This window comes from Neopsephotus bourkii, unplaced genomic scaffold, assembly GCF_033783945.1.
Source record: "Neopsephotus bourkii isolate Nb327-2 ecotype Australia unplaced genomic scaffold, CSIRO-AGI_Nbou_v1 NB_1820, whole genome shotgun sequence".
Lineage (NCBI taxonomy): Eukaryota > Metazoa > Chordata > Aves > Psittaciformes > Psittacidae > Neopsephotus > Neopsephotus bourkii.
This window is the reverse complement of record NW_026902293.1, coordinates 10,716,731-10,730,094: the sequence shown is the minus strand read 5'-3', so window position 1 is coordinate 10,730,094 and position 13,364 is coordinate 10,716,731. Positions and strand designations below refer to the sequence as shown.

General features: G+C 36.0%; 1 long non-coding RNA gene across 1 annotated transcript; it reads right to left on the bottom strand.

Annotated features, from left to right (window-relative positions):
- Positions 1–3,790: 3,790 nt before the first annotated feature.
- On the bottom strand, positions 3,791–12,306 carry LOC133206647 (uncharacterized). The gene is made up of 3 exons (XR_009723825.1): positions 11,746–12,306; positions 4,147–4,230; positions 3,791–3,860 (listed from the first exon to the last, which is right to left on the bottom strand). It is a non-coding gene; the product is annotated as an uncharacterized LOC133206647 (long non-coding RNA).
- Positions 12,307–13,364: the final 1,058 nt, after the last annotated feature.

The following is a 13,364-nucleotide window of genomic DNA, read 5'->3' as shown; positions in this document are numbered from 1 at the left end:
ATTTACAGTTCAAGAACTACAACCTAGAGTGCAGGATGATAGAGTTCGAAGAGTTTTGGCAGAATGAGGGAATGATACGTGTGTCATTCAGTATTAATGCCTACATACACAACTGCCTGTGCTGCTGAAATATCCTTCAAGGACAGCTACAGAATTCTGAGGACCTTAGCTTACATGTCAAAACTGTGCTAGAAAAGAAATTTTAGCAGCAGTCCTCCATGTTTGTCAGGCATGCAAATATCTAGGCAGAAATAATTATGTATCATTCTCTGGAAAATATACACTACATGTATTATACAGATAGGAACCTGTTAATCATTTAAGATGACTTACAGTCAGACATTCTCAGTTTATGAAATAATGTTATAAATTCCATTTCATCTTCTTTCAGACTAAATTGCAAAGGCAGTGCTCAAAAGTAAATCAGGATCAAGAAAGACTACATCCACGCCTGTAAATTAAACATGTCAGGAACTACTCTGTCATTCTTTGTCACATGGATCAGCTGGAATCCAGGATATTAGACATGTAGACTGCATACTGGAAATGAGCTTATGCCTATACAAACTCCTGAACTATTCCCGAGAATTATTTGAGGGAGCACAGGTAGCAATGAGAATCTCTACAACCAGCAGACCCTATTACAGTTGTTAAATTTATAAATAAAGGTGCAGCCTCTTATGCTGGACCAATACAAAATAAAAAAAAAAAAAAAAAATTCAGAAAAGTAGACATGATTCCTGACCTAATTAATCTGTAATCAAATTTGAAGCTAATTATGAGTGAATGTGATAAATAGGAAGAGGAGAGAACTGAACACTGCAATTAAAATGTGACATCATGAATATGCAAGCTGTAAAACTCGAGAGTCACACGCTATACAAAGGTCTGAATTCTTGTCAGGGAGACAAGCAGAGGAAAGGGTCATTCATTAGCTTTCTTCCACTGATGCAAAATTTAGCAATCTCTGACTGGCCAATTTATTTAAAGATGAGCATAAGGTTGGCTAACAGGAACAAGTTTTAGAAAAAAGATGAATCCAATAAGAACACAGCATGTTTCTGGATTGCAATGCAAGAAAGTATAAAGACAGCCAATAAGGGAGCAGACAAATAAATTGAAATCTCACTCTCGTCACTGGGAAAAAAAAAAAAAAGAAGAATTTGATTACATAACATAAAAAGTGACATAAAAAATGATTTGTCAGAAATCAGGAAAAAAACATGAAGGTTAGGGGAAAAAAAATCATTTTATAACACACAAAATGAGAAGAATGAGAAGTGGCATAGTCCAAGTGATGGAACGGGAAAATTGTCTTACTACTTTAGTTGGAACCTTTTTTTTCAGTGAGATTATGGTAGTAAAGGAGAAAAGAGATGACAGTCATGAGCATTTGAAGAGATTTCTCAGGTAACCGGGAAAAGAAGTTAAGGAAGTAAACAGTGTGGTTAACTTAAGTCTGTGATTGTGTGAGAATTTTTGATGCCAGAGAAAACCAAAAAGATGGGTGAGGTGACTGAATTGCTTCAAAACAATGGAAAGAGAAATGGGAGAGGAAAAACAGCATAGCAGAAAAGTGACATTTCTGACAATCCTGTATTTTAAGAATCCACAGTGTAAGACCTCCTACAGAAACAGATTTAAGTGTTAGATATGAGGCTCAAAAAACGAGCCAGATAATTAGAAATGGCAATGAGAAATAGAAAAGAGAAAAATAGTCAAAGGCCTGAGCAAATGTTAACAGGGGGTGGATAAAAAAGAGAGATGAGCTAAAAGGAGAAGATCTGACATACAAGGAGTGAATATAAATTAACTGATGGAGAATGCAGATAAAACACTGAGAGAAAAACAGATGTTAGGTATGTGGCAGAACTTGTAAGCCATTTACAAGTAACACAATAAATGAAGCCGTAAACAAGTCTAGAAAACAATTATGGAAATTATCATATATCAGAATAAAAAGCTGCAGGTGTTAATGTCAACAAGGGGGACAATACAGAGACTTGGCTTGGTCAGTCAGTGATAGGCAAAGCTGGACAGCAGCTGAGTACCAGATGTTAGGGTTGCCACTGTAATCTAACTGTCGTGAAGTCAATGACCTATATCAATTTACCATAATGAGTTTTGTGTTTCATGTATGACCAGTATAATACCAAAGGCTTATAGACCACATTTGAAGGAAAATAAGTGCTGCATATGTAGACAATGTAGTCATCTTTAACATGGACTGAGAAAAGCCCAGAAAATATTTTAATAAGGTGATCACTGAATTACAAAGGGCAGGTTTAACCATAAATCCTTAGACAAATGCTATGGCATAATGTAACTGAATATCGTGGCATGCATCAAGATGAAAAACTCAAATCAAAGAATTATTACCATTTCAAAAGCTGAAAATTAATTAAAAAATGCAGTTATAGATTATAGTCTATATACGCACAATCTTTTAGAAGCTTAAAGAGAACTATATGATTAAATAAGACTTCAACCTAGTACTGGTGGATGATAAGACTGTACATAACCTTCAATTTAGTGTACCACTTATGAAAAAATGTAGATATTACATTAACTTTGGTAATAGGAATGTATCTTGGACAACTGAAACCTCAGATCAAGTACAATATGCCCAAAAATTCATACTTAAGAATGAAATAAAGAAAATTTTGTTGAGGGATGTCAAGCACCAGTAGTCAGGGTCTTTTTTGTTAAGCATAATATTTTATTTTCATTTCTATATTAATAAACAATCTTATCTGTAGAAAGTTTTCTTTTTTAAATAAATTCCTTTTGAAATAGAAGCATTACAGAAGATTCATCAGCCTGATGTAACTACTCTTACATGTGAATTTTTTTAAGCTTATTACTTTTCTCTAAAATTTGCCATAGTATTACTAAATAACAGCTGTATGTTTTTCCTATTGCTGGCTTCTAATGGTGTGATTTTATTCTAAGCATGTCCACAGTGGAAGTCAATTTGTAACTAAATAGTAATTGACTCTAGTTCTGCATAACAAAAATCCCTACATTATACAAATTCACATTTTTTCATTGGACAAAATCTGTAAACATATTAGTAAGATGATTTAATAATACACTTAACAAATTGCTATCAAGTAATGTATATAAGACTTTCAAATGGAGCTTAACTAAAATCACAGCTGACGTACTTCATTTTGAAAGAAAATATCTCAGTTTATAATACAGTGATCAGATTTATTGGAGATTTTCCTTACATTTCTTTAAAGTATCTTTTTAAACAAATAATTTTATTAGATAATTTATAAAACTATTATGACTAAAATTAGTAGATTACTAAAATTTTGAAAATTATCAATGAATACTTGTAGTAAGTCATAACAACAGTTTCATAGACAAATATTGTATAAATGTTAATGAGCCATGAGGCAAAAATTATAGATTTAAATGAATACGTAATTTTCACTGGATTATTTTTCAAGTAATTCAAGAGTATACAAACAGAACATTTTCAGATAACTTACTAATTTAAAAATGAGCTACAAAACATAAAAGTAAATTCCTTTTTTAAGTAGCTTCAGTCAATAGTAGAACTAATTGAAAACCTATAAATTTAGTACAATGCAGCATGTAGTCTTTATCTTGCTCTGCCTATACGTCAATAGGTCATTCTCAGTTAATTAAGTGAAGGCATAATAAGCTTAATTTATGTAGTTAAGGGAAGTTAATGATATCTTAGCACAGTACCTGAATATTTGGCCTGCCCATGTAACTGGATATACCCAGTTCATTCTGTAGCTGTTCACTTCTCCATTTTTTTATCTCAGATTCCATTTTGCACAAGTCAGCTTAGAGCCACTAAATCTAATTTCTTGAGGCTAGAGCTGAAATGAAGCAAAAAAAAAAATTAACAGGTTAACAAAGCAATATGATTGGATTGTAGTCTGTGACAATATTTTATGTAGAAAAATCATAAACCAAGGTGATAGATCGAAATTCACTACTTTTATCATTTAAGTACGTAATATTTTTAAATAATGTAGTAACAACATGCAAAGGAAAAATAGACAAAAAGACTGAAAAGCATATTATTTTCTCCATAAACAATATAGCTAGAAAATGGCTATAAAAAGCTAGAAATTTACAGAATTCAAACATACAGTGTGGTACCTCAATATGAAGATCATCCTTATTCTGTCACAGAGAAAGTGCTTCCTTCTGCTGTCCCTGTAGCTCATCTTCTCTTTTCTGAAGCTGCAAGTTTACACACAAAGACAAACCACAATGTCAACCAATTGGACCTCACTTAAGGAACCGAGGAGATCGATTCGTAAAGCAAAGGATGAACAGGACCCCATTTCTGAAGTACGTTGCTCAAACTGCTCTTTCATTAAAAGATACTCTCTCTTATTGATTTTGGCTTAAATAATGAGAAAGCTTATCCAAAAATCTTTAGCATTTGGGCTCAAGTTAAGGAAATCAATAGAGTCATTTCCCATTTGAACTGCATATGTGAGTTTTATGTACAAGAGACAAGACAAAGCCCAAATCGGATAAATCGATAACATTGTCAATAGAACATGAAGCTGACAAATGGCATTTTTAAGCAATTAAAGAGAGCTGTAAACATACAAGAGGTAATCAATTACACTGTTCTACTATTAAGAGTTTTTAATTTATGCAAATATTATCAGGAACCCCAGGGAATGGAGATAACAAAACATGTTTCTTGCTGCTGGTTAGGGATTATGACAGTGAAGCTTTTCTTGTCTCCATATGTAAATCTTCCAGTGTTTATAAAAAGAAAGGAAATATTTAATTAACCCCTGAGTTCCTATACTACCATGTCTACATGTGTAATAAACACAGTGGCCACAGCCCCTGACTGCATTTTTTTATCCAATCTGGACGACAAGGACAACTGAAGTATGCACATGTCCAGTAGTACAAGGTGTAGAATCACAGAAATGTTGATTACAAGGGATGTCTTGAGGTCACATAATGGAACATCTCAAAGTAGGACCACAACCAGTACTAGATTGGGTCAGCATTGGCTCTCTCTAGACAAGTTTCAAAAAGACCCAAGGATGGAGACTCTATCACTCAGCTGAATAAACTGTTCTGGTTCTGCATGACCTTCCTGGTGAAGCACTTTTTCTAATGTCCATGCTGAAACTGAAGCTTGTGGCTCTTACCTTTTATTACACCAAATGCCACTACTAAGAAGAGGTAGCTCCATTCTCATTGTAGTTCACCTTCAAATTCCACTGACTGCTATTAAAGGTCTCTTTAGCCTTTCTTTCACCAGGCTAAGGCATCTGTTATTGAAAATCATATGTTCCAGGTCTCTAACCATGTTATACTCTTTACTCTTATGAACACTTTCCAGCTTTTTAGCAACTTTTGTTGAATTGTAAGGCTGATATGAACAAAATATTCTGGTTATGGTCCCCTCAGTACGAAGTATAAAAGAACAGTAACTTCCTTTGATATTGGATTGGATCAATTCCCTTGATATTCCTCCTTCCTTCCTCCAAACTTCTTCCATTTCGGCCCAGTTTGCCTTATTTGTGATGGTGGCATTCTGTTCAGAATCAGCTTGCAATCCACTCTAGCATCTCCTTTCACTAGAGCTGCTACTAAGTCAATTAGTTCCCAAGCTCTAGTAATGCACTTGGTTATTCTTTCTGAAATGCAGAGCTTAGTATTTTTCTTTCAAAGTTTATTAGTTTTCTGTTGGTCCAGCCCCTAAATTTCTCAACATTTTTCTGTCCAGCATGTCACTTAACATTCCTTTCTCAATTTAGCCTCATGTGCAAATTTGCTGAAGGTCCATTCTATCTCATCACCCCAATCATTGATGAAAATAACTGAGTAAGAAAGACTGCAGTATTGACTGGTTGTCATCTGGAAGCAGAGCCATTAATTACTATCCTCTGAGTCCAAATGCCTGCTTGTTTTTCAATCCATCTAACAACTCATTCCTCCAACACATTCATCTCAGCTTGTAAATAAAAACACAGTTGAAAAGGATGTTCATATTCTTGTTAAAGTTGTGTTATATTACAATACAGGCTCTCTCTGGCCCACATAACCGATCATTCCAACATAAAGACAACGAGATTAGTCAATCAGGATGCCCATGCTGATTGTTCAGGTTCAATAAGTGCATGTGCAGAACTCAACATTTGCAACCCTTCCTCATAACATCATTCTCAAAATCTAAAATCACATATAATTACTGAAGATAACTTAGTAAAAAAATATTAAGCCCAAGCAGCAATAAAGAGCAGTCTTTAGAATCATAGAATCAGAGAAGAGTTAGGGTTAGAAAGGACCTTAAGATCAACAAGTTCCAACCCCCATGCCATGGGCAGGGACACCTCACACTAAACCATGCCACCCAAGACTCTGTCCAATCCAGCCTTGAGCACCATCAGGGATGGAGCATTCACAGCTTCCTTGGGCAGCCTATTCCAGTGCCTCACCACTCTAAGAGTAAATAACTTCTTCCTCATATCTAATCTAAACTTCCCCTGTTTAAGTTTGAAACTGTTACTCCTTGTCCTATCACTGCAGTCCCTAATGAACAGTCCCTCCCCAGCATCACTACAGGCCCCCTTCAGATACTGGAAGGCTAAACAGCCCCAACTTTTCAGCCTCTCTTCATATGGGAGGTGCTCCAGTCCCTTGATCATCCTCGTGGCCCTCCTCTGGACTTGTTCCAACAGTTCCATTTCCTTTTTATGTAGAGGACATCAGAACTGCACACAATACTCCAAGTGAGGTCTCCTGAGAGCAGAGTAGAGGGGCAGGATCACCTCCTTCGACCTGCTGGTTACACTCCTTTTGATGCAGCCCAGGATACAGTTGGTTTTCTGGGCTTCAAGTGCACACTGCTGGCTCATGTTCAAGTTTCTCATCAGCCAACATCCTCAAGTCCTTCTCCACAGGGCTGCTCTCAATCTCTTCTCTGCCCAACTTGTAACTGTGTCTGGGGTTGCCCCCACCCAGGTGTAGGACTTTGCACTTGGCTTGGTTGAACTTCAAAATGTTGGCATCAGCATACCTCACAAGCGTGTCAAGGTCCCTCTGGATGGCATTCCTTCTCTCCAGCGTATCAACCGAACCACACAGCTTGGTGTCGTGGGCAAATTTGCTGAGGGCACACTCAATCCCACTGTTCATGTCAGCGACAAAGATGTTGAATAAGACCGGTCCCAACACCGATCCCTGAGGGACACCACCTGTTACTGGTCCCCAGCTGGACATTGAGACATTGATTACAACTCTGTGTGCGGCCCTCCAGCCAGTTCTTTATCCACTGAGTGGTCCATCCATCAGATTGATGTCTCTCCAATTTAGAGACAAGGATGTCGTATGGGACAGTGTCAAACACTTTGCACAAGTCCAGGTAGATGATGTCAACTGCTCTGCCCCTGTCCATCAGTTCTCTAGCCCCATCATAGAACACCACCAAATTGGTCAGGCAGGAGCTCCCCTGGTGAAGCCATGCTGGCTGTCATCAAGCACCTTGTTGATTTTCATGTGCCTTAGCATGCCTTCCAGGAGAATCTGCTCCAAGATTTTGCTAGGCATGGAGGTGAGACTGACTGGTCTGTAGCTCCCTGGGTCATACGTTTTTGCTTTCTTGAAAACAGGGGTTATATTTCCCTTTTTCTGGTCATTAGGAACTTCACCTGACTGCCATGATTTTTCAAATATGATGGACAGTGGCTTAACAACTTCATTTGCCAGCATCTTCAGGACGCGCGGATGGATTTCATCAGGTCCCATGGCCTTGTGCGTGTTCAGGTTTTTAAGATGGTCAGAGACCTGGTCCTCTCCTGCAGTGGGCCTAGGATTTTCATTCTCACAGACCCTGCGTCTGCCTTCCAAGACTTGGGTGGTGTGGTCAGAGCATTTGCCAATGAAAACTGAGGCAAAGAAGTCATTCAGAACCTCAGCCTTCTCCAAATCCAGGGTAACCAGCTCTCCTGATATCTTCTGGGGAGGGCCTATGTTGTCTCTAGTCTGTGTTTTATTCACAATGTACCTATAGAATCCCTTCCTGTTATCTTTGACATCCATAGCCAAGTTTAATTCTAACTGGGCCTCAGCCTTCCTAATCTGGTCACATTCAAAGAAATGAGAGTTCTTGAAATGACCACAATAATATAAAGCTTGCACTTAAAATTCTATGATTCCTTATGCCCAGTATATAAGTATATAAAGTAACAGAATTTCTATTCCTGTTCATCTAAAAAATGTACATCTAAAAATATTTAAGAGCTTTTAAAGAATAAAGCAGCCAGAAAACTTGTACTTTTTGACCCAAAATCTCAAAGCTTATCCTTCACAAATATATAATTTTTCTTCTATTGATAAGCTGAATGTACATTCACACATTAGGTAACTCCAGGAAAATGCTTTATCACCTACCTAGCAGCATAGTTTTGAAACATGTAAAACAATCAGAAAATGTAGACCTATACTGGTCCTCAGCAACCCAGAGTATTATTGCATTTGGTGATGGTAGGACAGAAAATGAAGAAAAATTTTCACAACACCACCAGTAATATTGCCTGAGCTCTGGTGGATTATGGTCTTATGCCCTTATTTTATTAGGGAGATCCATTTCAGCAGTTTCATAGCAAAGCTCAATTCAGGCCACTATCTATTTAGACAATCATTGAGTAGAAATGGCTAATTATGGATAACCAACAGCATAGGAAAATTCCTGATGTCTCTGGAGCTGTGAATATCAATGGTGTTCTTGACTGCACGTACAAAAGGCAAATGTGTTTTTCAGAGTGCTCAAGTTCAGGAAGGAAAACTGGAAGCTAAATTTAACTGTTACAGACAGAAGACAACTGTTAATTTAACTGTTTCAGACATTTTGTCTACATTTGTCTACATTTGAAAAACAAAGGCAAAAAGGGTCATCTTTCCTAGAGTTGAATTTGTCCTTCTCAGCACCAGTAACGGCAAGAAGAAAGCAGCTTTCATAGCTAAAGGAAGAAATAAACAGGTACTTAATATTTCAAACTGAGGTTCATTTTTATATACAGCTTTAATTTTAAATCCCACTGGACCATAAGGTCTCTAAAGGCAGATAATTTACAATATTCCTCAAGAAATGTCTGAATTGCTGGACAAGAAAGCAGAAGCCTGAACAATAGAAGAGTGGTAGATTAAAAGAGACCTTGAGTGGATCTTGAAAGAGTTGAGTTAGAATGGACTCACCAGTTATGCTGATGACTCAGAATTGTGGGAACCTAAAAGGAAAAAAGGAACAGCACACAAAGCTGTGAACAGACTGCAAGAAACTTGTTCTTATTATTGTTAGCATAGAAGACTATGCTCTCGTCTATCTTGTGCAGGAGTTGTACTTTTTAATTGTAGCTGTTGCCCAAGAGGTCAGTTGAGCAACTGATTATGGCAGAATTGAACATTTCTGCAGGAAAAGAAGCTTTAATGATTATTGACTCTCCAGTCACTTCAACAAACTCTATGATCTGTAAAGATACAACTTGAACATTCAACATGCTTCATGCTTCTTAAGAACCTTAGCCATCTGAGGTGTGAGTGTGTAGAGTGTTACTCTGTTAATCTGTTTATTGACCACTTATTTGGATAGGCATTAAGAGACATCTTTATATGTCAGTGGTTGTGGGTAATTATTGTTAAGATCTTCTTGAAGACTAAAAAGCTTAAAAAGAATACTAAAATGAAAGACCTTGAAATTATAATGAGCTCTGCTGAGAACAAATGAATATATGAAAAAATTCCACTCTATTTTGGAGACCAAGAGCTATAAAAGTTTTCACTATTTCAATTGAGTTTTTCCAGTATTCTTTATTCTTTCCATTTTTATTGTATTTAGATTTTTTTTTTGCTGTATTATTTTTTTAATCTCAATAGAAAGAATTTTGGTTAGTTCTTAAATCTTGACCATGAACTGTAAGACACAGAATTTTAGCTTTCTTGCATCCAAAATAGTTTGGTAACTATCTTCTCCTCTGAAATCAAAATACAGTCACCAAAATAGACTCTTATGAGGTGTATAGTTTTAAATACTCCAAAGATTTAGAAATATAGGAATCATCAGTGGCTTCCACCACTAATAAAAGTAAGGTATATAATGTAGTCTTCTTTCTTACACAAAACAGAAAGATGCCTGCAGAGTCATGACATCCCAAACATGCTATCAATGAGTAATGCAAAAATTAAAGCAGTTTAGTAATCTTTAGTGATGGGATGGAAATTTAAATTCAACAGCTAAAGCTACAACAGAAAAAAAATAACTGCACATGAAAAAGAATTTTTGCTGCTCCTGAATTTTCTTGTCCTAAGAGCAGAGCAGACCCTCTGTCACCCTGCAAATGAAAAGACTGGGGTCTTAGCTGAGGATAAAAATATTCTATTGGCTAGGTTTCAAAGTTGCTTTCTTTATACACATTGCACTAGCCTAAAATGAGCCTAAGATGCCTATATTTTATGGTGGTCTCTAGAAGTTGGAAAAAAAATCAAGCACTGAACAGATATCATATACAATCAACAAAGAAATAGCATAGCTTGGGGTATGCCCGTTTACTGAAGGCACATGACCTTCTTGCACATGACAGTGAATAAAACAGGTAGCAAAACTAAGTTCTAAAGAGAAATTCATTAAATACATTGTCTGTTTGTTCCTAGGTATATTCTGGGATTCCAAAAATAAAAAAAAAATATCTGAAGTAATTTGGCTTAGCTTTATTTTTTTTTTTTTTCCCATCAGAACCTAATAATATAATTCACCAGAACATAATCACCCATGGATGACACTAATTTTTTCTGGTTTTCTAACAACTCTAAATGTGGAAAACCCAAAGACCATCAGCCATCTGTGCAATTCCCACGCATGCATGACACAACTAAATTGAAAGATTGAAAAGTTATGAAGTATCCTTTCTCAATGCATTTTCATAAGAGAGATATTGTACAAGACCAGACAATAGTAAGTAAAATAACTAATGTCAAGAAATATTGGTATTTTTTAAATTAATGACTGTCATCAGCTTCCAGTTTTTCAGAGAGGCTGTTTTCTTGATCCAGTGAACGTTTTCTTTTAATCTGTCTTCACCTCCTCACCAGCTATTTTCTACTATCTCAACACAAACTTTGAGTAGAACTGTAATCTCTGACTGGTGTAGTTCTGCAGTTAACATAATTAACCTCTTCCTTGAGTCTTCTTGGGACACAGAATGAGAATGAGGAGTTTACAGAAAACTGAACAAAATGAACTTTACAAAATCACGTAGTTACACCTCATTGCAAATACAGACAACTCCAGGAGGAAACTGACCATCTTAACACAGAGAAGTGGAATGTCAGAGGGCTTCACCTTCTTGAGCATGTAATTAATGCTTTTATGCCTTTCTTCCTTCTCAATAAATTCCTGAAAAATTTGCTTAGATCTCTTGTGTAACAGTATCCATGAATACCTGGAAATCACTCAGATAAAATAAGAAATGTATAGTCTGTTTTTTGAAAATTTAGTGCACAGTTCTCAGACATCACATGAAGACTTTTGTAATAGTAGAATTTCACAGTTCTCATCAACGCAGAATTTTCTATTCCTTTCCTAGTACACTCTATAAAATTTGAAAGATTAACTGTTATTAAGCTTGTTAGAAAAAACTTCTTGAAGAAAAACAGATGAAGACAGGTATTCCTGCTGCCTTTGAAAGTCTCAGAGAAACCCTGAATTTAATTCTTCATTCCTACCTCAGAAGCTGACAAAAGACTTCTGATTTCTTTCCGTTTCTTGGTTGCCTAGTTTAAAACAGAGAGAAAAAAAAAAAAAAGGGTTGTATATTTCACGATATAAGTTGACTGACTCAGAAAAACTGGATTCTCTAAACCACCTTGCCAGTTTAGGTCTGACACTATAACTGCTCACAAAGGGAGAGCTCCAGGGATTGGGAGCTGAATGCTTATATGCTACTATTAAATGGAGCAGTTGTGCTTGAGAAGCTTCTGCCTGAATGCAATTCATTTTGTAACATCATCTGGGGACAAAGTATAGTTTAAGATGTAAACTGAAATGGTATCTTCTGTTAACATAGAAATATTTCTCAGGTGACTTGAAGAACAAAATAAAGATGAAAAACTGGACCAGTATAAAACAATTGTCATTTTGGTTTTGGTAGGAATAGCCTTACAAATGTTTCTTAGGCTGAAAGTCATTCTGTGTATGGGAATGTAGTAAGCATGTCACTGGGGATAATAACACCTGAACCGCTTATGGACACAATGCCAGCAATGTAATTCAAATAAACCATTTCTAAGGAACATAGAATCAAAAGATGAGCTGTAAATCCAGGTGTGCTTTCCAAAATCTACACATTCTTGAATGTATAGAGGAGAAGATTGAAATAAATATCAGAGAAAAAGAAAACAGCTAAAGTATATGAGACATGTATCCTAGTTCAGCCTCTACTGTTCTTTAATACATTGTCATTTGCTGTATTTTGCTGCTAATATAGGTGTGAATCCCAAAGTACAAACCAGTTTAATTAACATAAGATGAAATAGGACTCAGTTTATATTTTGGTTTCAATATTTGTATCTGTACCTGTTTACAAAATAGATCCCGATCCATTACTGATTAACTATAAACTTAAAAAGAATTTTGATGATAAGCCAAGAAAACATGCAAAATGAATTGATAACAATAAGTTACTAACATCAATATTAGCATAAAACCTAAAGATAAATGAGCAGAAGTCAGAAGAATAAGACAAAGCTGAGGAAGAAAATAAAAAATGAGGATTTCTGTACTTTCTCATAAAAAAAAAAACAACAGAAAAAGCTTACAATGAAACCAACAAAATAATATGTCAATAAATAAAACCTATAAAAATCCAATTCTACTACATCAAATGATTTTGATCTCTGCTTTTGATGAAGTTTTCAATGACTGTTTTGTCTCGTTTTCATGAAAAAATACAAGGGGAGTTGTCAGTGTGAATATAAAGGTGAGCACTAAGGGCAACCGAATAATTTGGTATAGAAATAATGTGATGAAAAGCAGGTCATCTGGGGTGCAAAGTAAATAGTAATAGAACAAGAGGTAGAAGGCAAAGCTAGAAAAAGAACTGGCAGTCACAAAACAGATCAAAGGCAGATATGTAAACACAGAGTTTCATGGGGGATTTAGAAGTAAAAGGTACATCTAAGGAAAACCGGTACTTAGGGTGAAAGGGTGTGGAAAAGTTGGACAAAGAAGGGATACAAAGTAGATAGAAAGTGAGAGCAGAAATGTACTTGAGTGGGGACATAATATACTGCAGTCATTACAGGGTCTATGTAAAGCTCAATTTTCTTATTCCTTTCTCCTTGTA